At 47.6% G+C, this 24,794-nt stretch overlaps 1 protein-coding gene across 1 annotated transcript in view; it reads right to left on the bottom strand.

Moving 5' to 3' along the window:
- Positions 1-3,656, bottom strand: part of KLHL25 (kelch like family member 25) — a 33,516-nt gene extending 29,860 nt beyond the window's left edge. Inside the window, exon 1 of the mRNA XM_046009543.1 lies at positions 3,528-3,656. The gene's annotated coding sequence lies outside the window, so the exon portion shown is untranslated. The remainder of the gene's footprint in view (positions 1-3,527) is intronic.
- Positions 3,657-24,794: the final 21,138 nt, after the last annotated feature.

Genomic DNA, 24,794 nt, shown 5'->3' with positions numbered 1-24,794 from the left:
CTACATGAAATCACACACACAGAGGCACAGGAGAACTCTCCGCTCCCCACTTAAGCATTTGTTCTGCCAACAGGCTCCAGGCGTGAGCGTTCCAACTGTCGTAGGATGGTGAAGAGGTGGAGTTGGTCTTGAACCTCAGTCCCATTACAACAGTGTGGCTGGGACAGCCTGGTCCAGACTCTGTACACATCCCAGGGGTGCCAGAGACTACTGTGAGGAAATAGGGAGATTTCCCAACAAAACTGCATTTCTCACTACTGACCCAGTGCTTTGAAGAACAGGTCAATGAGCCACACATGCCTACCTTTGTTCTTCCAAAGGGCATGGCTGGGGGTCAGAAAGAAAGGCTCAGCAGTGAGAAAGAACAGAGTCTCCTGGCACCAGAGTGAGGGGGAAAGGATGGGTGGAGGTGGCTGGGGCCAAGAGACCACAGATACACGAGCAGGAGCAGCATGTGAATCCAAGTCTGGTTCTTGAGGCTGAACTCTTTTCCCCAGTCTTGTGTGGAAGAGACTTAACAGGAAGCCCTCCCATCTCTGAGCGGTCTCTCTGCTCCCACCATCCCCATCCCCACAGCCTGGGGACCCGGAGTCAGCCTGGCAAGGCAAGTGCCTGCAGGTGACAGGTACCAGCTTTCGAGACCTTTTGACTGGGACAGGAGCATTGGTGCTCAGAGGCCAGGTGGTCCAGGAACAAGGCTGGGACCTGCTGTGAAGGCTGCAGTGCGGTGCAGGTTGCGGCGGCAGGCAGACCCAGATTACGGAGGGGAAGGCCCTACTGGGATGAGCTGAGTAAAAGCTGTGGATGCACACATACTGCCCCCCTATCGCCCCCCCCCCCCGCCCCTAAGCTGTCCCAACTAAGTGTTTTCTGGCTGGGAAAATGCTTCAATAGCTCTGGCTGCCTGCGGCAATTCAATTATGAAATTTACCACATTAGATGAAAACCAGCATCTCAACCAGCCAATTCATTTGCGTCTGGCCACTCTGTTTCCTCCTGCAGGCTCTGTCTGCCCCTCCCTGGCCACGCCACATTCACACTGCAGGCTGGTCCAGATGGATGCGGGCTCAGACGATGGGCTGGTCTTCGGGGCTGGTGGGGCGGTTTTTCCCAGGACCCCCTGAGCAGAGAGGCTGAACCAAAAGGCATCCATCTTCCTGGAGACCCCCGGGGCTGCTGACTCCACAGTCTCAGACGAACCCCTCTCTCACCTCCCATCCGCATTCTCCTCGACCTCAGCCTGTGCCTGCCTTGAACTTGCAAGGCACTGGCTTCTGGGAGAAGTGCAAGTGGGTGGTGGGAGAAGGCCACCGCCTCAGGGCTCTGCCATGCCCTTCTCATCTTTACTTTGCCGAGGCACCATCACTTCAAAAAGCCTTTGCCACCCGTTCCCCTCAGCTCCCCTTGCTGCCTCTATCACGGGGGTACTGTGCACACACCTGTGCATCCCTGTGCCAGGGCCCCACTCTGCGGGCCAGCACACTCTTGTCTAGGAGCTCCCAGAGTACAGGGCCCTGATCGAGGCCCTTCTGACGTAGACTCAATTAGTCAGGCAACAAATGAATAAACAAACCGCTCACTGAATAATACTCCCTCCCCAGACCCCTGGAGCATCAACGTGGTAGAAGGGAGAAGCCAGCCCGCTTTTGCTGCAGACCTCCAAGTCCCAGGCCTGGGTCATCTTCCTCGGCCTCCTGCTCCTCTCTGCCCACACTGGGTGCCCAGAGGTTTGAGAGGCTTTTAGGGAGGAGGGGGCTGCCGAGGCTGCCTCCGATGCTGAGTGTGCAGCTCCCCCGCAGCCCCTCTCTTTGCACCACAAACATAAATCCAGCTGCAGCCCAGCCCCAGGATGAAGGTTTCTACCATTTCTCTCTACCTTCCTTCTAGCAACCTCCCTGGAGTCACTTCCTGGCAAACGGCATGACTCAAGACCAAGAGGGCTGCCAGGCCCAGAAGACTGACTCCATCATCCCCCTCAGGTACAGCTTGGGGACCCCAGGACCTCTGGTCTCAGAAGGATACCAAATCTGTTCGGGGTGGGATGGACCTTGTGTCCTACTCCCCACTTGCCCCCAGCCCCCAAATGCGAGTCTTTAACAACAGTCCCTAGGAATCCTAAGAGCACACCGGGGCCGACTGAGCATCAGTCCCACCTATGAAGGGGGAGACAGAGGTCAAGGGTCCCAAAGGACCTGATACCACATCACTGTCACCATAGCCTGGTGTATTATAAGAAGGGGGGGGGGGCGGTGAGGGGGTTGGTTGGTTCCTGCCTCCCCTCCACTCCCCCCCACACCCCGCTGCACGGCAACTTCACTCTTCACACGGCCAGAGTGGAAACCAGAAGGCCTAGACACCTGGTGTTCTCCATCCTGGCTCACCAGGGACGGCCAGGGACGGCCAAAGCTCTGGGAGCCTTTCTCCTGCTCAAAGCAAGTCAGAAGGACCCAAGAGTGCCCAGCTTAAAACTGCAGGGGTCGCCCTCCACCCCAATCCCTTTGATCGGGTTTTATAAAGACTTTTCTTTGCACACAGAGAGTGAAAACGCACCTTGGGGACTTCGAACCGGCGGCACAATAAAATGTACGGAGCCCCTAGGGGTACAGTCTATGAAAGGAAAAGCTTCTCAAGCAACTAGAGGAGGAAAAGAAGGAAGTGGGGGGACGGGGGCGTGCCCCAGTGCGGTCCCGGTGCCGGGGCAGGATGTGGGGAAGAGGACCGCCAGGCTGGAGAAGGCTCGCTCCGGACCGGCCAGGGGGGCGCCGCCTCGGTGGGCAGGTGGGTGGGACTTAGCAGCGTGTGACCACTGCTCCGCTGCTCCACAGCTCTCTACGCGGAGACGAGGGGTCCCGTCGGCAGGGTGTGGGCGGCCGGGGACACTGCAGCGGTTAACTCCCCCACCCGGCCCTGCCCCGCACGCGGCAGGCGGCCATCTGGCCCTCGGCGTCCAGGGCGCGGGGACTTCGCCCGGCCCGGGCGCGGAGCCCAGCCGCTCACATCCTCACACACAAGCAGCCTCCTCTTTCCAGGATCGATAGTAATTTTTTAAAAAGAGAGTCTGCGGACTCAATGAATCAACCGCTCCCAAGGGAAAGAGTTGTAGCTCCCGCGCGCAACATCCATTTGCAAAACAATTCATTCCCCCGCCGGGAACTCTCGGCAAATACCCTCGCCGGATCCGCAGGCACGCGCGGGGCGGGGGCAGGCGCGGGGACTGGAGAGGAGGTGGCCGACGCCAGCCCCCTCCCATCCCACCATTGTCCCCGACGCCAGCCCCCGAGACCCCGCGGCGGTCGGGGCGGTCCGGGGCCCCCGAAGACGGCGCCGCTGCTGCCGGGGCACGCGGCCCCGCGGGGGCTCCCTCAGCCGGGGGTTCCCACGGCGGGGCGCGCAGGTCCCCGCACCCCCGGGCCCCACCCGGGGGAGGGGGTGACGGTGACAAGTGCCAGCCCGGAGACTGGGGCGCGCGGCTAGACCCGCCCGAGGCCGGCGTCCCCCTCCCAGCCCGGCCCGGCCCCGCCACTCACCGCTCGGGGCGCCGCCGCCCGCCGCGCTCGTCACCCCGGGTCCGCCGCCGCGCTCAGAAGCCCGGCGCGAGGCTCCACAGCCCGGGCCGCCGCCGCCGCTCCCCTCCCCCGGCTCGCCACAGCCGGAGCGCGCCGCCGCTGCGGTACAGCCCCGGCGCCGCCAACAAACTAGTTTCTCAGGCCTTCCCGCCCCGCCTCCCGGCCCGAAGCCAATCAGAAGCGGCGCCTCTGTGACGGATGGTCGGCCGAACCCGTAGTTCAGCCCGCAGTGGGGGAAGGGGGTGGGCGCCCGGGCCGCGCCGGCACCGCGAGGGGGCGGGGCGGGGAGAGGAAAAAGACTTTGACCAGATTCTTAAAGGGACAGGCGCCCTCCCGCCCCCGCGGCCGAAGTTTAGGAACAAAAACCCGCCGGTGTTCTAGAGCTTTCCGAAGGAGAGAACTGTGTAGATTGTAAATGCCTCTTCTGTACCGGGTGTGCGGAACCACGCTTATACTTGTGAAAGTGTTAGGGAAGCCCTTTTGTTTTATTCTGGGTTTGTTTCAATGTTTGGGATTTTCTGCAGCCACTAAACCCTATTAAGTACTTGGAATATGTATTTTTCAGGGTTCTTCAGCTCTCTGACCCATACCATTTCTCACTAAGTTCTTTATGTAAGCCAGTCTTCAAATATTCATTCATTCGTTCATTCATTCGTCCATTCGCTAATTCACTCCCCAAACGTTTGATTGACGCCTGTGCCATATGCTAATTTCCCAACGGGAGCAATGGCCTATAATTTCTACTTCTTGTCTTTTAGTTTTGCATTTCATTCCACGCCCTCAGGTTACTGTGTGTCCGACTTCTTCATCGGTAACACGGCGGGTAAAAAGTCCTATTTCCGGAATTAGAGGACAAGAACTCCTACGACAGGGTTAAGTGTGCAATCAATGTCTTTTTTCTCTTCGACTGAAAATCGAAAATAAGATAGGTTACTTAAGGATACGAAAGCCCGGGTAAAGTAGAGGAAGTCCCAAGTGCTGTGGGGCGGGGAGAATTCCCAGGAAGCAGAGGTCACACTGATTGGAGGTCTGAGGTTTATGGGGCGGGGGTGTGGGGGGGGGGAGCACCCAGAACATTTGGAAGAGGGGGTGGGATTTTATCTGGTGGAAGCTGGGAAGGAGAACCCCTGCCTAAAGAGCTATTTGGACAAAAGAGATTTCAGAGTGCCAGGTGACAGCAGGGAAGACATCTGGGGGAAACTAGGGTGCAGAGAGAGAGGACAGCGGAGGAAACCGGATCTGGATTTGAATCCTGCCTCTACCCTCAGGAGCTGGAGAGGGCTGGAGGCAGATTGCTCAGGCTGCGTGTCAGATTCTTCCTGGTGAAAGGAGGATTCTAGAACTTATGGCAGGGTTACTGTAAAGATTAAATAAGAGAGCATATGATTAAATAAGAGAGCATATTAAATAAGAGAGCATATGGGCCTGGCAACTAGGAAGTGCTCAATATAGGTTTATGTCTCTGGAGATTTGGAGAGAGTTAAGACAGGAGGGTTCTGGTATTTAAGAGCAATGTTGGCCAGAAGTAAGAAGTTGGCCAAGTGTGCTGTTAAGATGCCTCCAAGGGGAAAAGGAGGCATCAAAATAATTGGCCCATTAGGGAAATGACACAGATCACATTTGTAGTTTTAGCATCCCACCAATTTTCTAGATCTAGAGTATTTATATAATTGTTGGTTGGATGAAACTCCGCATACAAAATGGATTCCTAGCAAGCTCATAACCATTGTTTATTATTCCATTCAGGTTCTCTGAGATATTATAAGTGCCAAACATCTAAAATCGAGTCTGCATTATCATTTCCCCTCTCCTCAACTCCACGGCTTAAATTAGGTACTGGAATATATTAAAATCAAATGCCGGCAGTGGAACAAATTCAGACCAAGAACACGTGTTGAGTTATTGAATTTAGATATGATTTGTGAGGAAAAGAGGAGATGAAGCTTGCTTTGCCATCTGTCTCAGTCTTCTCTCTAGACCCAGGAGCATAACCACCATCACAGCCCCTACCCCCATGTTGTAATGACCCGCTTATGACCTGTTAGTCCACCCCACTGCACAGGAAGCTCTGGGAGAGCGGGGATTATGACATACTGAATCCTTGCTTCCTCTCACGAGTTGTCTACACAGTTTTGAAATCCTATGAACAAATCTCCTATCAGTTAGAATTAGCTTTTGCTACATGTGACAGAAAACCTAAAATAACTGTGAATTTTTAAAAGACAGAAGTTTGTTTCTTGCTCATGCAAAATAAATCTGAAGTTAAGTCATCCAGAACACGGCTGGCGACTCCACAGTTATCAAGCGGTAGAAATACCCCAACCTTAATGCTTCATTTTCCAGTTGCCTCATGGTCCAAGGTGGCTGCTGGAACTCCAGCCATAACATCCACATTTCAGAGGCAGGAAGGGAGAGAGCAGAAGAGCAGATGTGTGCCTCCTAACCGTGTTAGCTCCATGTAAGCAGAGTGTACTGCCTCTCTAAACAGAGTCAGGGCTCTTTCACCAAGAAAGAAAAGAGGGAATAGGTTCTTCATGTCAATGGACGGTTCAGCCGACACCTTTTTCTTTTGCTCCTGTTGCTGTCATCTGTCCAGTCTTCTGGTGGCTCAGAATCTAAAGTCTTAGAAATTCTGAGATGCAACACAGAACGCAATGCAAACTTGTTAATAGAGGATTGAACACTCAGGTCTTCCGCCCTTGGGATGTTCCTTTTCAGTTTCCTCTGCTGAACTCCCCCTCACTTCCCAAATGACCACGTATTGGAGTCACCTCCAGAAGTTAAGACCTCTTCTCTACATGCATTCACACTCCAGGCGATTTCATATAGGACCCTGCCTTATGTTTGTGTAAACTCTGGCAAATTCCAAATCCATACTCCCCAACTTCTCTATAACTCCTGACCCACAGGTACAACTGCTTATTCCATGTCTCAGCTTGGATGTCTAGGAGCACCTCACCCTAACATGCCCCCACTGAGCTCCTACAACACTATCCTGCAAAACATACCCTGCTCCTCCTGTCAATTTCCAGTGTTATGGCTGGAATGGCCCTTGTGGATCTTATGATCCCAAGATATCCTGCAGCCACAACCATCAGGAAACTTCGAAAATGTAAATGTGTTACTTGCAAAACATGGATATTACATAGCACCTTTAGGGCCACATAGAGAGTTTCCAGGTAGAGAGAGAGAGAGTGCAAGCAAACATGTGCCTGGGGCTCTGTGTTTATTGGGATTCAGGATGGGGGGTGGCTAGGGTTTCATGGGCTCACTCTTTATTGGTAAGTTCCAAACATAAAAGCTGGAATTTAAAGAGCAGGAAGAGAAAAAAGAAGTGACCCAAATGGTCAGTTACTGAAACCCAGCAAGATCTCCAAAACAAAGGAGCTTCAGTGTTGGGGGGCAGGGGGCAGCGGTGGGGAGGGGCAGTGGTAGGGGGTGTTGGCCTGGCTCATATCTCCAGCTGGGATGTGGCTGAGGGTGTATTTATTCTGAATAGCCATCTTTGAAGTGGATGCCCCCGCCTTCAAAGCAGAAAAAAAGAGAAAACCTGTCAGGGCTGACTCTACAGCAACTCAGTCTTTTGCTCATATAACAAGTCTATGGCACCATCCTCCCTTACCTACCTATAGTCCTTAACCAGTTTGAGCCAGCTGGTCACATCACGTTCACGGCCAGGCTGCTCCAAACCACTGTCATCTCTTCCCTGGGTCATCAGAGCCTCTATCTGGCTCATCTCCCTCCTTCCCCTCTGGCCACTCAGAGTCCGTTCTCAACACGGCAGCCAGAGGGAGCTTAAGGACAGAATGTGCTGTGGCTGTCCTCCCCTCGCAATCCTCGGATCTCAGAGTGAAGGCCGGACTCCTTACGTTGTCCTGACCTGATCTGGCCAGGAACACCTCTCCCACATCACCTCCCACCTCTCTGTCCTCCCTCGCTCTGCTCTGGAACCCCTGACCCCATTGCCAGGCCTCAGACAAGCCAAACCCATTCCCACTGCAGGGCCCCTGCCTTTGCTGGCTCTACCCGGAAAGCTCTCCCCAGCCCCGACGGCCATACAGTTCACCCCCCTGCTTCTCTAAGTTTCTGCTCAGATTAGTTACCCGACCACACAGGCCTACCTGACCGTCTCTATAACATCCCTGTATTCCCCACCCTGGGGATCCCTGGCCTTACTCCCTAGTACTTACTTCTACTGGAAATCTTATTTATATATTTATATATTGGGGAAGGTAGGGGAAAAGCGGGAAACAGCCCCAACATCTAAAAGCTGACCCTGCAGGTAGAGTTAGGCCTTGGCATATTCTCCCGTCGAACACAAAGAATTTCACAGAACATCAGCATCAGACAAGGCCACTCTTGGGTCAAGACAAAAGCAAGACCACTCCATAATCATGTCTCAACACAACAAGTAATAAGCATGTCGCAAGTCACAAAATACCAACCGTCTACCTCTCCTAGTTAATATGAGTGCTGTTTATTAATTACAGCTTTGACCTTGATCTGGTCTCCTTTTTTTCAGATACGATGTATGGGGATACCCTATCATAACAGACTCATCCCTGCTTTCTCCAGCACCCAATCTAGAGCAAAACCCTACTTCCCTGAACGCTTCCCCAAACCCCCCACCCAACGCCTAAGCCCTATGGAGGTTCTTCTTACACCCCTGTACCGTGGTGAGTGGTCTGTGCCCTTATGACAAATGATGAACCCAATTTGGTGTCTCTAGGTGTTCCCAGTGGACAATACAGACCCACACACGTTGATGGTACAAATACATACACAAACACATTTATTTGGCCTGGCGATTGGCTGTCTGCTCTCCTAGAGTGGAAGTTCCATGCGGGCAGGAGCCCTGGCTTGCCATTCCATTTATAGATCTAGAACAGTGTCTGGCACGTGGTAGGCTCACAATGAATATTACTCCATGAATTTGGGGTGAATTGCAAATACCTTCGGGTGTGGTGTCGACCACCATTCAGCCAGTGGTTTCTGATCTCAGGGTTGGATACATTTGACCAGATCTTCAATTGTGGGTCCAGCTCCCTAAGGACGGAACTCCTGGTCTGATGGGGCTGCCCAGGGCAGGGCTGTGGCAGGAGATGGCTTTGTCAGCTTCGGCTCCCAAGGGAGGGCGGTGTCAGTGATTGTCCCTCTAGGGGAGCAGCTGGGATCAAGGTCACCAGTGAGTCACCGCTTCGGCTCTGGGTGCACAAGGGAGCAGGGCAGGGCTGGGTCTGGCCAGGACGGAGGCTGTGGAGGGTGGAGGGTGTCCTGCCTTCACCTGGTGGCAGTGTGGGGAACTCTATGAGGAAGAAGTCCTTCTGAGCTGGCTGCTCCTTCCAGCCCAAGGAGCAGAACCACTTGGTGGTGGCCGCCCTTTAGAGGACCCCATGAAGCCCTTTCCCCGAAATGTGCTCTCCCCGTTCGATCAGAAAGTCCGAAATTTAGACGCTAAATTGCTATCAAAAGCATCCTTGTGCTTCTGTGCCTTACAGGGCATACCGGCGCTATGGGAAGGCCAAGGGGTGGCCGTGTCCGTCTGTGGGTCAGGGGCTCCCACAGACACACCACGGAGGACACTGATGTCCGGGGCCCAGCTTGTGATGGCAGCCGCAGCGGAGGAGGGGACAGAGCGGTGGGAGTGAGCCGCAGGCAGGAAGATAAGAGAACGTCACAGAACAAATGCCTCCTTTTAGAAATGTGGGCTGTGGCCTGTCCCACTCCCTTCCTTCCCAGAAACCAGAAGGCAAAACACAGGATGGAACAATGGTTAATAAACAATCCTCGAAACGCAAAGCCGTGGGTATCGTGGGCTATCGTGGGCTATCTTTGGAGCCCCAAGCGGGAAAAAATCAGAAAGTACACTTGTAGAAGCATGCGTGTAGATGAAGACACCGTGTGAGGACATTCAGAAAAGGAACCCAGTGGTCCCCCGGCAGGTGGCGGTGGGGAGAGGACAGGTCATGGGGCCCATGAGGGACAGAGGTGGAGATGGCGCTGGGTAGTTGGACGGTTTGATTTCTTCTGTTTTTCTTTTCTTTTCTTTTTTAAAAAGAGATTTTATTTATTTATTTGACAGAGAGAAAGAGAGCACAAGTAGGCAGAGAGGCAGGCAGAGAGAGAGGGGAAGCAGGTTCCCTGGTGAGCAGAGAGCCCAATGCAGGGCTTGATCCCAGGACCCTGAGATCATGCCCTGAGCCAAAGGCAGAGGCTTAACCCACTGAGCCACCCACGTGCCCCAGGACGGTTTGATTTCTGAACTGTGGTATCTATTGCTTCACCAAAAAAGAATTTAAAAGCAAAGTCAGAAGCTTAAAAAATGAAATTCTATGCAGATTAGGGTGGGAAAAAGGGAAGGTTAAAGGATATTTGTACTCCATGTGGCCTGGCTTTTTAAAAAATATAATCAGGTTTTCTCTGTATAATTAAAAATCATAAAACCTTTAATAAAGGAAGGGAGTCAGGGAGGGAGGAGAGAATGGCATTCGGAGCCAGCCAAGACCACCTGGCTTTGCTTTCTGCCTCTGCCACTTTTTGTGTGACTGTGACCAGGTTATTCTGCTCTCTGAGCCTCAGTCTCTCCATCAGTAAAATAGGAATGATAATAAGAGTAGTATATAGTTTCTACTTTATAGGATTCTTGAGACGCTTAAAGTAAGAAAAAATAATTTGTATAGAGCTCTTGGCGCAGAGTCTTGGACCTAATAAACCCCAAAGATATTAGCAGCAGCAGCAGCAGCTACAACGAGATGTCTGCAGGGGCGCCTGGGTGGCTCAGTTGGTCAAGCGACTGCCTTCAGCTCAGGTCATGATCCTGGAGTCCAGGGATCAAGTCCCACGTCGGCCTCCCTGCTCAGCAGGGAGTCTGCTTCTCCCTCTGACCTTCCCCCTTCTTACTCTCTCTCCTTCTCATTCTCTTTCTCTCTCAAATACATAAACAAAATCTTTGAAAAGAAAAACAAAACAAAACAAATCAACAACCAACTAGGTGTCTGCAAAGTGCCAGGGTATGTCCCTGAGTTACTTAGCCTAAGTGTTCAATTAATTATAGTCATTATTTGGGAATATCATCCTAACTTTGGAGGTGTGCTCTGATAACTCTCCAGCTGGGGTGGAGGGGGGGACAGGAGACAAGCAAGACACTTGCCACCCCTGAAAATCTGTCCCACCCAGTTGGTTGTGGGGGCGGGGGTGGCCTCCAGCTCTGAGGCTTTCTCCCTGGCATCCAAGAAAGCTGCGAGGAAGGAGGAACTTAGCCAGGACAGGACTGCAGGATGCCTGGGCCTGGCTCCAGAAGAGCTTCTCCAGGGAAAACGACGCGTGTGCCATGTAATTTTGTTGCATGCTCAAATGGGTCCATGCGCAGCCGAGTGGGCGTGACACCTAGGAGTTGTTTAAAGGCTTTGTTCATGGATGGGTTGATTTCAAAATGTTTATCAAATGCTCAGCATGTTCTAGGCACAATGCAGGGTGATGAGCAGTTCCCGAGGGAGACAGGGCTCAGAGGTGAATAAATTATCATCTTATCCTTTAAAAGAAAACAAATCATGCCCAATGGGGCAGAAGATTCTCGAACTGCAAAATAAGACTAAGAATGTTGTAGAGATTTGGATATAATGTTGTGACAGAGCGGGGAAAGAAGGTTTTGGAGGCGTTTGCCCTGGGCCCTGCTGTGTGAGTCAAGTTTAACAGGGGCAGAGAAAGCATTCCAAGGCAAAACAAAGAACTGGCATGGGGGGAAATCGCAGGGATAGCTTCCAGAAAAGAAAAGAAGTCCCTAGGAGGACCATGGGGGTGTGGGGGCATGGGGAGTGGGTGTTGCTGGGAGAGGTGAGAAGACTAAAAGGAAAAGAAATGACTGGCTCCTGGTTGTTGTCCTGCTACAGACTCTACCCAGGTCCATCCCATAACGGGCCTTCCCATCACATAAAGAACCACTTGAGCAGAGAAACTGTTAATGTTTATTCACACAAAAGGTTACAGTACAGCAATGAGGTATCTTTATGTGTTAACATGGGCACATCTTGAAAACAGTGGTGTTGAGTGAGAAAACTAATTTGCAAATGGATACAAAGAGTCTCATCGCATTTATGTACATTATAAAGTCTTACAAAGCAATGTTCTGAACCACATGCTGTTTGCAGATCGTTGTTTATGTTGTATGCCTGTAAAAACACAATGTATGCATACACACAGGATATGCTGCAGTGTAACAAAATACTTGGGGAGCCTCAGGGATCTGGAGGGTTTTCTGGGAAAATTTAGGTTGTCAATGCGACCTCAAAGGTATGTGAAAAACAGGGAGGGCTCGACGACAATCGAAGGGATTTTACAAGTTATTGATAAAAGGGTCAATCCTCCAGGAACAGCCTCAAAATACGTGATGGAAAAACCCAAGAGCTCTGAAAGGAGAAACAGAGAAATCGGCTGTCTTGGTTAGGGACCTCAACACTCCCCTCTCCTATAGAGCAACCTGCTAGAGCTACCAAACACAACGTCGGCAAAGACAGAAGATCTGAACAGCACAATCCACCAACAGGCTCCCATTCACATTCCTGAAACAATCCATCTGACAAGAGTAGATATTCTCTTTCAGGTGCCCATGAGACATTCACTAGCGCGGATAGTATCTTGGACCGTGAAAGAAACGTCAACTAAAAAGAGAGACTGAAATCATACAGAGTGTGTTCTCTGACCATAATGGAAGCAAAGCAGAAATCAATAGCAGAAAGACAAATAAAATCGCTAAACATGTAGGAATTAAACAACACACTTTTAAATAATCCACGGGTCGAGAGGGAAGTCTCAAAAGAAATTTTATAAAAACTACTCAACACAACACAACACAAAGCAATCAATCTCAGCAAGACATCTGCCAAGCCGATACAGTATTAAAAGCCACAGAAGTTCAAAGCCCTGTAAAACCTGTTGTAAACAGAGAAACCAAGGTCTTGGCAAGATGCTGTTCGGCATACTTAAAAGAGGACTGATTGGTGCTGCGCCAGCGAGAAAGTAACCCAAATTTTCTCCCTTATAAAAGAAAAGCAGGAAACTTACACACAGCTGGCCAACAACGTTCCCTACACCCGGCTCTTCCAACATAATTTCTTCCTGACTTTCCTCCACAGTGGGCAGGCTGTCTGAGCACGATGTGTCAGATGTACACCTGAGTTTGGAAGCATTTCTCTGTGTTTTCTTTTTTCCTTTTTTAGATACAGGACGTGGTTGAAAACCATATGCCACTGAAGCTGTTCATCACTTGGATAAGAGTGGGACACGGGCAATGAATCATGTACATTTCTGCTATTGAAAAAGACACAGAACTGAATGTCCACAAAAGGACAACATATCCCAGCAGGAGGGATGCAGTGAGAGCAGAGGAGAGAGGGGGAGATTCGTAGCACTGACTGCTGACGTTCGACATGAGAAAGAGTCACAAGTTAATAACCGAAGTTCCTCCCTGAACAGACCAAGAGAAGAAGAGGAGAAACAATCCACAGTAAGGAGGAGGAAGAAAGGCATACAGACAAGAGAAGAAACCAGTACAATGGAAAATAGGGAAACTCTCTGTCAAATAAATAAATAAAATCTTTTTTTTTAAAGATTTTATTTATTTATTTGACAGACAGAGATCACAAGTAGGCAGAGAGGCGGGCAGAGAGAGAGGAGGAAGAAGGCTACTGGCCGAGCAGAGAGCCCGATGCGGGATTGGATCCCAGGACCCTGGGATCATGACCTGAGCTGAAGGCAGAGGCTTTAACCCAGTGAGCCACCCAGGCGCCCCATAAATAAATAAAATCTTAAAAAAAAAATCTGGTCCTTGAAACAAAATGAAAAAAAAATTGATAAGCTGCTAGTAAGACTGATGAACAAAAAGGCAGAAGATGCAAACTACCAATAGCAAGAATGAACCAGGGGACATCACCACAGATTCTACTGATCCTTTAACATATAAGAGAGTAAAAATCTCGTTTTTTTAAATAACAAAGATCAGTGTGGCATGTTCCAGAAATAACTGAAGGAAGGAAATAATAATCACAGAATTACAATGCTTTTTTGAGGCTCCAGAATTATTATTTTTATTTTTTTAAAAGATTTATTTATTTATTTATTTGACAGACAGAGATCACAAGGAGACAGAGAGGCAGGCAGAGAGAGAGGGGGAAGCAGGCTCCCCGCTGAGCAGAGAGCCTGATTTGGGGCTCGATCCCAGGACCCTGGGATCATGACCTGAGCTGAAGGCAGAGGTTTTAACCCACTGAGCCACCCAGGCACCCCCAGAATTATAATTTTTTAAAAAATCACAGATACTGTGCTTACAGGGTACACACCTGATGTGTCCTGTGAACACAAATTATTAAAACACCTTTTTAAAAGATTTCATTTATTTATTTGACAGACAGAGATCACAAGTAGGCAGAGAGGCAGGCAGAGAGAGAGGGGGAAGCAGGCTCCCTCTGGAGCAGAGAACCCGATTCAGGGCTTAATCCCAGGACCCTGAGATCATGACCTGAGCTGAAGGCAGAGGCTTTAACCCACTGAGCCAACCAGGCACCCCAGGAGAGAGAGAATCTTAAACAGACTCCCAGCTGAGCATGGAGCCTGATGTAGGGCTTGATCCTAAGACCCTGAGATTAGGATCTGAGCTGAAACCAAGGCTTGGATGCCTAACTGACCGAGCCACCCAGGTGCCCCTACAAGTTCTAATCTTTAATATTAAACAACTCCAAAATAAAAATAAATTTGAATATGGCAGTGCTGTATATACAAGGCATTTGTTGGCTGCATTCAAACTGCATTCCATGGGGCACCTGGGTGACTCAGGCAGTTGGGCGTCTGCCTTCGGCTCAGGTCATGATCCTGGGTCTGGGATTGAGCCCCGCATTGGGCTCCCTGCTCAGCAGGGAGTCTGCTTCTCTCTCTCCCTCTGCTGCACTCCCCGCTTATGCATGCACATTCTCTAACAAGTCAATAAAATCTTTAAAAAAAAAAACCCCTGCATTCCAGTCTCTGGTTCTTTGTAACATACAATAGAGTAACAAAATCTTTCTCTTTCTTAAAATTAAGGGGACTGTAGAGCTTTCACTACAAAGATAATAAGGGTATACTCTGGGCAATTATGCAGTGGTAAATTTGACAACTTAAGACAAAATGGACCATTTCCTCAAACACCACAGACTACCAAACACAACAAAGATGAAATAGACAATCTGACTCATCTTATAACCATGCGAGAAAGTGAATTAATTATTTTAAAACTCCCAGAAAATGGGGTGCCTGGGTGGCTCAGTGGGTTAAAGCCTCTGCCTTCGGCTCAGGTCGTGATCCCAGGGTCTTGGGATCGAGCCCCGCATCGGACTCTCTGCTAGGCAGGGAACCTGCTTCCCCCTCTCTCTCTGTCTGCCTCTCTGCCTACTTGTGATCCCTGTCTGTCAAATCAATCAATCAATCAATCAATCAATCAATCTTTAAAAAAAAAACAACAAAACTCCCGGAAAAAAAAATCTCCAGGCTCAGATAGTTTCACTGGAGAATTCTACCAAACATTTAAAGAAGAATTAATGCCAATTCCACATAATTTCTTCAGAAAATAGAAGAGAGGGGACCACCTCCCAATTTAATTTATGGGGTTATTATTATTACCCTGATACCAAAAGCAATACAAAAAAAAATAAGGAAACTGTAGACCAATATCTCTCATGAACTCAGAAAAGAACTCTCCAACAAAATATTAGCAACTGGAATTCAGCAATGTATATAAAGAATTAATTACACACCATGACCAAGTGGTATTTATTCCAGTATGCAAGGCTTGTTTGACATTCAAAAATCAATCAGTGAAATTTACCGTACGAACAAGCTAATAAAACAAAAATCATATAATGATATCAATTGATACATAAAAAGTATTTGACAAAATCCAACACCTATTCATAATTATTTGGAATCAAGGAAAATCACTACAACTTGACAAAGAGCATCTACAAACGTCCTACACTTCACATTAAACTTAATGGTGAAAGACTGCTTTCCCTCTTAAGTTGGGAAAGAGGCAAAGATGTCTGTTCTCATCACTCCTACTCAGCACAGTACTGGAAGGTCTAGCCATTGCACACATGTAAGAAAAAGTGAATTAGGGGCACCTGGGTGGCTCAGTGGGTTAAGCCTCTGCCTTTGGCTCAGGTCATGATCTCAGGGTCCTGGGATCGAGCCCCACATTGGGCTCTCTGCTCAGCAGGGAGTCTGCTTCCCCCACCGCTCTGCCTGCCTTTCTGCCTACTTGTAATCTCCATCTGTCAACTGCATAAATAAAATCTTTAAAATTAATTAATTAATTAATTAAAGGTATATGGATTAAGGAGGAAGAAATAAAACTATCTTTATCTATGGGTGACATGATTGTTTACATAGAAAATTCCAAAGAATCTACACAAAAACCCTCCAAGACAAATAAATATATCTTACAAGGTTACAGGATACAAGATCAACACAGAATAATCAATTGTGTTTCTATACAATAACAATGAACATGCAAAAAGGGAAGACAGAAGCACGAATGACATCGTGCTTCACTAGTCACTCTAACGAAGATGAACTAGCTGCCTTATACACGTAACAAAACAGGTATGGATCTGCATGTTGAAAACTGCAAAATGCTGATGAAAGATATCACAGAAGAACTACGAGAATGGAGAGATATTTTGGATTGGAAGACTCAATGGAGTGAAGATGTCAATCTCTCTACATTGATGGATAGGTTTAATACAATTCTTATCAACGCAGCAGCCAGGTTTTTAAAGACATTAACAAGCTTAGACTAAAATTCATATGGAAAGTCAAAGGAAGTGGATAGCCAAGACGATTTTGAGAGAGAAGGATACAAAAACTCAGTCTACCTGATTTTTTTTTTTTTTTTTGCAGCTACTTTTTGCAGATAGTATTTTGCAGATACTTTTGCAGCTGCAGTATTCAAACTGTGTGTTGAGGCTACTGGGTGGCTCAGTCAGTTAGGCGTCTGCCTTGGGCTCGGGTCCTGATTCCAGGATCCTGGGATGGAGCCCCGCGTCAGGCTCTAGGGAGCCTGCTTCTCCCTCTCCTCCCTGCTCGTGCTCTCTCTCGCTCTCTCTGTCGCTATCTCCATCTCACTCAAATAAATACATAAAATCTTTAAAAAGAAAAGGCTAAAAAAAGGCACAGGGATAGACTTACAGATCGTAGGGAATATAGATATAGCCCCACCCAAGTATGCTCAACTGTTTGTTTGTTTTTTAAGATTTTATTTATTTATTTGACAGAGATCACAAGTAGGCAGAGAGGCAGGCAGAGAGAGAGGGGGAAGCAGACTCCCCGCTGAGCAGAGAGCCCGATGCGGGGATCAAGTCCAGGACCCTGAGATCATGACCTGAGCTGAAGGAAGAGGCTTAACCCACTGAGCCACCCAGGCGCCCCTCAACTGTTTTTGTTTTGTTTTAAAGATTTTATTTATTTATTTACAGACAGAGATCACAAGTAGGCAGAGAGGCAGGTGGGGGGCGGGGGGGAAGCAGGTGCCCCGCTGAGCAGAGAGCCCGATATTGGGCTCGATCCCAGGACCCTGGGATCATGACCTGAGCCAAAGGCGGAGGCTTTAAACCACTGAGCCACCCAGGCACCCCTCAACTGTTTTTGTTTTGTTTTAAAGATTTTATTTATTTATTTACAGACAGATATCATAAGTAGGCAGAGAGGCAGGCGGGGGGTGGGGGGTGGGGTGGGGTGGGGGGAAGAAGGCGCCCCGCTGAGCAGAGAGCCTGATATGGGGCTCGATCCCAGGACCCTGGGATCATGACCTGAGCCAAAGGCAGAGGCTTTAAACCACTGAGCCACCCAAGCGCCCCTCAACTGTTTTTTTTTTAACAGAGGTGTAAAAGCAATTCAATGGAGGGAGGACAGACAGGTTTTTTAACAAATGGTGTTGAATCAATTGGACATCCATAGGCACACACACACATACACACACACACACACACACAAAGGAGAGAGAATCTAATCTTAATCTCACACCTTTTATAAAAGTTAACTCAAGATGGATTATAGATTTAAACGTAAGCATAAACCTGTAATCTTTTATTTTTTAAGATTTTACATATTTATTTAATTTATTTTTTAAGTCATCTCTACACCCAATATGAGGCTCAAACTCATGATCCTGAGATCAAGAGTCACATGCACCAACCAAAGGCTCCAAACCTGTAACCTTTTTTTGAAAAAATAGGCAAAAATCTGCAAAATTTAGGGCGATGCAAAGTGTTCTTATCCTTGACACTTTCAAGCATGATCCATGAAAGGAAAAAGTGACAAATTGGGTTTCATCAAAACCAAAAGCTTTGGTTCTGTGAAAGTCCATATGAACAGAATGAAGAGACAAGTTATGCACAGGGGAAAACATACTTGCAAACCCACATCCAACAAAGTACTAGTTTCTGGAATATAGAAAGATGTCTCCACACTTAGCAGTCAAAGCAATGGCAAATAATCCAATTAGAAAACATGCAAAAGGGGCACCTGGGTGGCTCAATTGGTTCAGTGGCTGCCTTCGGCTCAGGTCATAATCTCAGGGTCCTGAGATCGAGCCCTGCATTGGGTTCCCTGCTCAGCAGAGAGCCTGTTTCTCTCTCTCCCCCTATCTGCTGCTCTGCTAACTTGTGCTCTCTCTCTCTGTCAAATAAATAAATAAAAGCTTAAAAAAAAAGAAAACATGCAAAAGACATGAATATTGGATTTTGTGGGCGTATGAGATGACAGAAAGGCATATGGAAAGATGTTCAACATTATTAGCCATCAGGGAAATGTAAATTAAAACCACAGTGAACTCCTGAAATATAACATAATGTTGTATGTCCATTATATCTCCAAAAATAAAAAAAAGCCCACCCCCCAGTGAGCTCTTACTACTTGCCCATCAGAATGGCTACAATCAAAAATAGGGATAACACCAAATGCTGGTGAGCAAATAAAGAAACTCAAACACTCATACATTCACTCGTGAGGTTGTGCAATGGTATCCCCACTCTGGAAAAGAGTTTGGCAGTTTCTTATAAAATTGAATATGCACTTATATAACCCAGCAATTGAGCACTTAACCCAGCGAAATGAGAAGTGATGTTCTTACAAAAACCTATATGACGGGGCACCTGGGTGGCTTAGTGGGTTAAAGCCTCTGCTTTCGGTTTGGTCATGATCCCAGGGTCCTGGGATGGAGTCCCTCATCGGGCTCTCTGCTTGGCGGGGAGCCTGCTTCCCTTCCTCTCTCTCTGCCTGCCTCTCTGCCTACTTGTGATCTCTGTCCGTCAAATAAATAAATAAAAACAAAACAAAACAAAAAACCTATATGCAAATGTTCATAGCCCCAAACTGACAGTCACGCAGATGTCCTTCGGCAGATGAGTGGTTAGACAAACCATGCATTATGAACAGATACCACAGACGGTACTCAGCAGTGAAAAGGAGCAAACCGTTGGTTCGTGAAACAACTTGGATGAGTAGCCAGGGACTTCTTCTTCTTTCTTTTTTTTTAAGATTTTCTTTTCTTTTTTAAAGATTTCTTTTTTTAAGATTTTATTTATTTATTTTACAGAGATATAGAGAGAGCCAGAGAACACAAGCGGAGGGAATGGCATAGGGAGAGGGAGAAGAAGGCTCCCTCCTGAGCAGGGAGCCTGACGAGGGACCCGATCCCAGGACCCTGGGACCATGACCTGAGCCAAAGACAGACAGAAGTCTAACCATCTGGGCTACCCAGGTGTCCTCTTTTTTTTTTTTTTTTTAAGAGAGAAAGGGGGTTGGGGAGTAGAGGGAGAGAATCTTAAGCAGGATCCCCGCCCAGCACAGAGCCTGGTGTGAGGCTGATCTCACAACTCTGAGATCATGACATGAGCTGAAACCAAGAGTTAGAGGCTTAACTGACTAAGCCACCCAGGTGCCCCATAATTTTATTTTTTTTTAAGTAATATCTGTGGGGCGCCTGGGTAGCTCAGTGGGTTGGGCTTCTGCCTTTGGCTCAGGTCATGGTCTCGGGGTCGTGGGATTGAGCCCCACATCGGGCTCTTTGCACAGCATGGAGCCTGCTTCCCCCTCTCTCTCTGCCTGCCTCTCTGCTTACTTGTGATCTCTGTCTGTCAAATAAATAAAGAAAAATCTTAAAAAAAAAAAAAGGTATCTCTGCACCCAACGTGGGGCTCGAACTTATAACCCCAAGATCAAGAGCTGTATGTCCCACTAACTGAGTCAGCCAGGGGCACTGCTAGGGACTTAGGCTGAGTAAAGAAAAGCCAATCCCTAAAGGTCGCGCACTGTGTGAAAAGTGTTATTCATATAACACTTTTGAAATGAAAAAAAAAATTAGAAATGGAGGACATAGTCGTGATTTTTAAGGATGAGAAATGGGGAAGGGAAAGGGGTGCCAGAGGAGTGTGGGTTTGACTGTAAAAGGGCAGCGTGAAGGATTCCTGTGGTTTAGGGACTGAGTGTTGAGTAGCTTGACTGTGCTCATCAAAACCCGAACCCACACCAGTGCTAAAACTGTATAGCCTAACACACACACACACACACACACACACACACACACACACACGCAAGTACAAGTAGAACTGGGGAAATCTGAAAAAGACCGATAAGATATACCAAAGTCAATACCCTGGTTATGATCTTATACCATAGTTTTGAGAATGTTAGCGTTGGAGAAAATTGGACAAAGTATATAAAGAACCTGTCTGCATTATTTCTTACAACTGCATGGACATGTACAATTATCTCAAATCAATTTCAGTTTGAAAGGTCTTTAAAGTTACAGACCCTCTTACTACACCCCCTCCCATTAAAAGGATCCAAGTCCAAATGATTTTAGGGAACAGATCATTTTCCATGCTATTTAAAGTGTTTCAGCCTATATGATGAGATGGAAAAACCACCCAATTCATTTTGACTCAGAGGATGTGAATAAATACTAAAGCCACATGTGGAAGCCCCATGTATAAAAGAGGTTTTAAAACACAAAGCATCTTTGGTTGAGGCAGAACGGAGAGAGTGAGAGTGGCGTGACCTACTGGCTCTCATTACCCTCCCCCACCGCCTCCTCCCGCCCCCGGCTACACTTAGGGCCTCCATGGAAACGAAGGGCCCTGCAGCTCACTGTTGGAAAATCACTGCCTTGCAAACCCCTAATTATTGAAAATCATAGCTGTGAAAATCCCAAACAAAACACTAGCAAACTGAATTCAATTGAAAACAATTATCTGCTATCGCAAGGAAGTAGCGTTTATCTCAGGAGGGTTAAAATGGCATAAAAATAGAAAATACATTAATATGATACAGCATATCGCTAAATCCAATAGGAATTCACATGTCGCTAAATCCAATAGGAATTCACGTGCTGAGTATAAGAGATGCAAAAAAAAAAAGAAATTCAGTAAAATTAATACTTCTCATTAAAAAAAAAAGTTGCTAATCATAGAAGGAAATTTCCTTAAGCAGACAGACTATCAAGTAGGAAGCCTCATCTTTTGCAGTATATGTGGGTAGAGGCTCCCAGTGGGGAGACCAAGCGAATTCCAACTGGGTAGTTCCGTCTTGCCAGGTAGAGACGGTTCACGGATAGGGCATCTGACTTTGGCTGGAGCAATGAAGGTAAGAAAGAAATCCAAAGTGACTCCAAGGTCCAGAGAGTGAATCAAGGAGCAATGTCAGACTCAGAAATGGAGCAGAGGAGAAGGAGAAGTTTTGGGGAGCAGCAAATGAAATCCCTATTTCTGTCTGTACTTCAGTAACTCCACAGAAGGGGACGGGAAGTGTGGGGGAAACACTACCTCCCTCGAGGGCATCTGTTGCTTTCTTCCTGACTCAAGTTCTTCTAACACTCCAGGGAAAGAATTTTTTTTTTTATCATAAGCAAAACTTTGATGAATCATATTATTCTCTAATAACTGCTGGAGATTAGGAATATGGATTCCAAAGTCCAATATGGATTCTAAACCACTGGAAAAATCCCACGTAGAGAGTGTGGTCTTGTATTGCTTTAAAACAGCTTTGCCACTCTTGGCTGCCCCATCAGCGGGCTGGAGTAAGTTCCGTCAAGAATTAGAGTCCTGATTGTCATTACCACCCAGGAATTAACAGTGATGAGAGAGTATCCAGCTTTGGGTGAAAGGAGCTTTCAAATGAAAAAGACAGGGAAGAAGACAGAAAGAAAACCCCTCTTTCCTCAGTCACGGAGAACACTGAGAGCTAAATATTCCAGGAAAATTTTAGGGGGGTTGGGAGGGGGAGGGTTCCAGTGGGACAGATAACAATGGAGGGAAGGGCACTGATTCTTTTTCTTTTGTCTTTTTCTTTTTTTTTTTTTTAAAGATTTTATTTATTTATTTGACAGACAGAGATCACAAGTAGGCAGAGAGGCAGGCAGAGAGAGAGTGGGAAGCAGGCTCCCTGCCAAGCAGAGAACCCGATGCGGGACTCGATCCCAGGACCCTGGGATCATGACCTGAGCCGAAGGCAGAGGCTTAAACCACTGAGCCACCCAGGCACCCCTCTTTTTCTTTTTTAAAGATTTCATTTATTTGACAGACGGAGATCACAAGCGGGCAGAGAGGCAGGCAGAGGGGAGCCAGGAAGCAGGCTCCCCGCTGAGCAGAGAGCCTGACACAGAGCTTGATCCCAGGACCCTGAGATCATGACCTGAGCCGAAGGTAGAGGCTTAACCCACTGAGACACCCAGGGGCCCCAAGGGCACTGATTCTTAATCAGTTGCTCCTAGTATTGGCAAGTAGAGTGTAACACAGCGTGGGAACCTAGGAAAAATCAAGTTTCCACGGGGCACGAGAAATGACAGAAAATTTTCCCTTGCTTGAGTTTTGTCTGGCCCCCGGTGGCAGATTTCGAGTGGGACTGGTGAGCAGAGAAACTGGAGTAGGAGGTGGGAAAGGACGTGTCTCCAGGGAGCCGTGACTTGTTCTCTGATATTAAAAAAAGAGAGCATAAAGAATGACAGAAGGGGTCCTCAAAGAACCTTAAAAAAATACGTATTGGCATTTTTGCAGATATTTCTTGTTCTTTCCAGGGCTTTAATTTCTGACGGGTCTCATTTAATCAACACCCTGTGAAACTCAGAAGGTGTCCTAATCTGCAGGCCCACGCTGGGAGTTCTGGAAGGCCACAGAAGACTTCAGAAGGGCACGAGTGTTCTTCATCTGAGAGAACACACCGCCTCAAAACACACATTGAAATGCGCCCACGAGCCATGCCGAGTGTAATTCATACCAAACCAAGGACAAGCTGACTACAGTTCCAATTGATTAGCTGCCTAGTGTTATGTTTTATGGACGTTTAAATATGTATTTATATTGATTTTTTTTTTTAATATTTAGAGTCCATGTGTTTCTTCTGGTTTGTAACATCCCAGTAGGTCCCTAAAAGCTTGTCAGCTTTAGTCACTGAAACCAAAGTGCCCTGTGGGTTAAAGACCCTGGAGTCCAACAGGCCAACCAAGACAGGTTTCTGAAGTCCCAAAGAATGTCCTGGCCGAGCGTGAGAAAAGTGTGCGATGTATGGGAGCAGTACCACACTGAGAAGACTTATTTTTTTTTTAAAGATTTTATTTATGTATTTGAGAGAGAGAGCATGAGTCGGTGGGGGGTGGTAGGCAGTGGGAGAAGGAGCAGAGAGAGCTCTCAGCTGAGCAGAGAGCCCAACCTGGGGCTCGATCCCAGGACCCCAGGATCATGACCTGAGCTGAAGGCGGATGCTTAACCGACCAAGCCACTCAGGTGCCCAGAGAAGACTTAGACAAACAAAATGGGGCAGTTGACAACGCGAGTGAAGGGTGGGAGGCAAGGTCCCTGGGCTTTGGGTATGACGGTGGGTGATGGTACTCAAGTAGCTTCCAACCTGCCCCCCCGCCCCAAGGGAAGTTCCCCCAGATTCGTTGGAAGATACACAGCCTTCTGCTCCCCAAAGTGAGCAAACGTCTTCTCCCCTCTGACTTAGAAGTTGGAGAGCAGATTTGATTACCATCAAGTCGACACTGAAGGAAAGGGGAACCTGAGACTTTGAGTCTCCAGCTCCACATTTTACAAGAGTTTGTAAAATCTCTTAACTCTTCCTTCCGATTGTGGCTTCTACCTGCACAGTGTCCATTTCCACTCACGGAACATGCCTGGCTTTTCCCCAGGCGGCCTGCCTTAAGAAGCAGACTCGTGGCATTATTTCTACCATTAATTAGCATTCTTTGGATCGATGGGACAGGTCTTACCACCCTTGTGATCACACCTCCCAGGGAGAGACACTAAGGTAGACGGGATCTGGACCTGGAGGGGGAGAAATTTACAATATGAACAAAGTGAAAAGGAAATGGAAAGTCACAGCTCCAGAGCCTTGAGTATTTCTGTTTTGTTTTGCCTTTTAAAGTAATCATCCTTGAGTTGTTTATCATACATCCATGGGCTTCAGAGCCAGACAATGTTGGGTGATTTTGAAGCTGTCATAAATGGCATGTAAGATTTCATTTTTTGCCAGTGTGTTGCTCCTATCTAGAAATACAACTGATTTTTTTTAAGATTTTATTTATTTATTTGACAGAGCGAGAGATCACAAGTTGGCAGAGAGGCAGGCAGAGAGAGAGGAAGGGAAGCAGCCTCCCTACTGAGCACAGAGCCCGATACGGGACTCGATCCCAGAACCCTGGGATCATGATCTGAGCTGAAGGCAGAGGCTTTAACCCACCGAGTCACCCAGATACCCCACAACTGATTTTTAAACTGACTTTTTTTCTCATCGTTCCCAATAAATTCATTTATTAATTCTAATGGTTAGTGTATAGATTCTTTTGCATTTTTAAGCTGAAATTCAATCATATTCTCCATGAATAACAACAGCTTTATTTCTTCCTTTCCAATCCTTGCAGCTCCTTTTTCCTTCTCTTCCTTTCCTGAACCCCTTTGACTCCAGATACATTGTTAATAGAAATGGTGTTCATAGGCAACGTTGTTTTTTTTCCAACTTGAGGGGAAAGCATTTGAAATTTCATATTCAAATGTACTGTTTGGTGTAGGTTTTGTACATATTCTGTATCAGATTCCCTCCTATGTACCATCTGGATTCTTTCTCTCAGATGTCCTGTTCTAACTGTTGCTGCTAGAAGCATCTTTTCATGGACTCTGACCACCACCACACGCGCCTTGACAGCATCTTCCT

The sequence above is a fragment of the Meles meles genome, chromosome 6, assembly GCF_922984935.1.
Source record: "Meles meles chromosome 6, mMelMel3.1 paternal haplotype, whole genome shotgun sequence".
Classification (NCBI taxonomy): domain Eukaryota; kingdom Metazoa; phylum Chordata; class Mammalia; order Carnivora; family Mustelidae; genus Meles; species Meles meles.
This window is presented reverse-complemented; position numbering and strand designations above follow the sequence as displayed.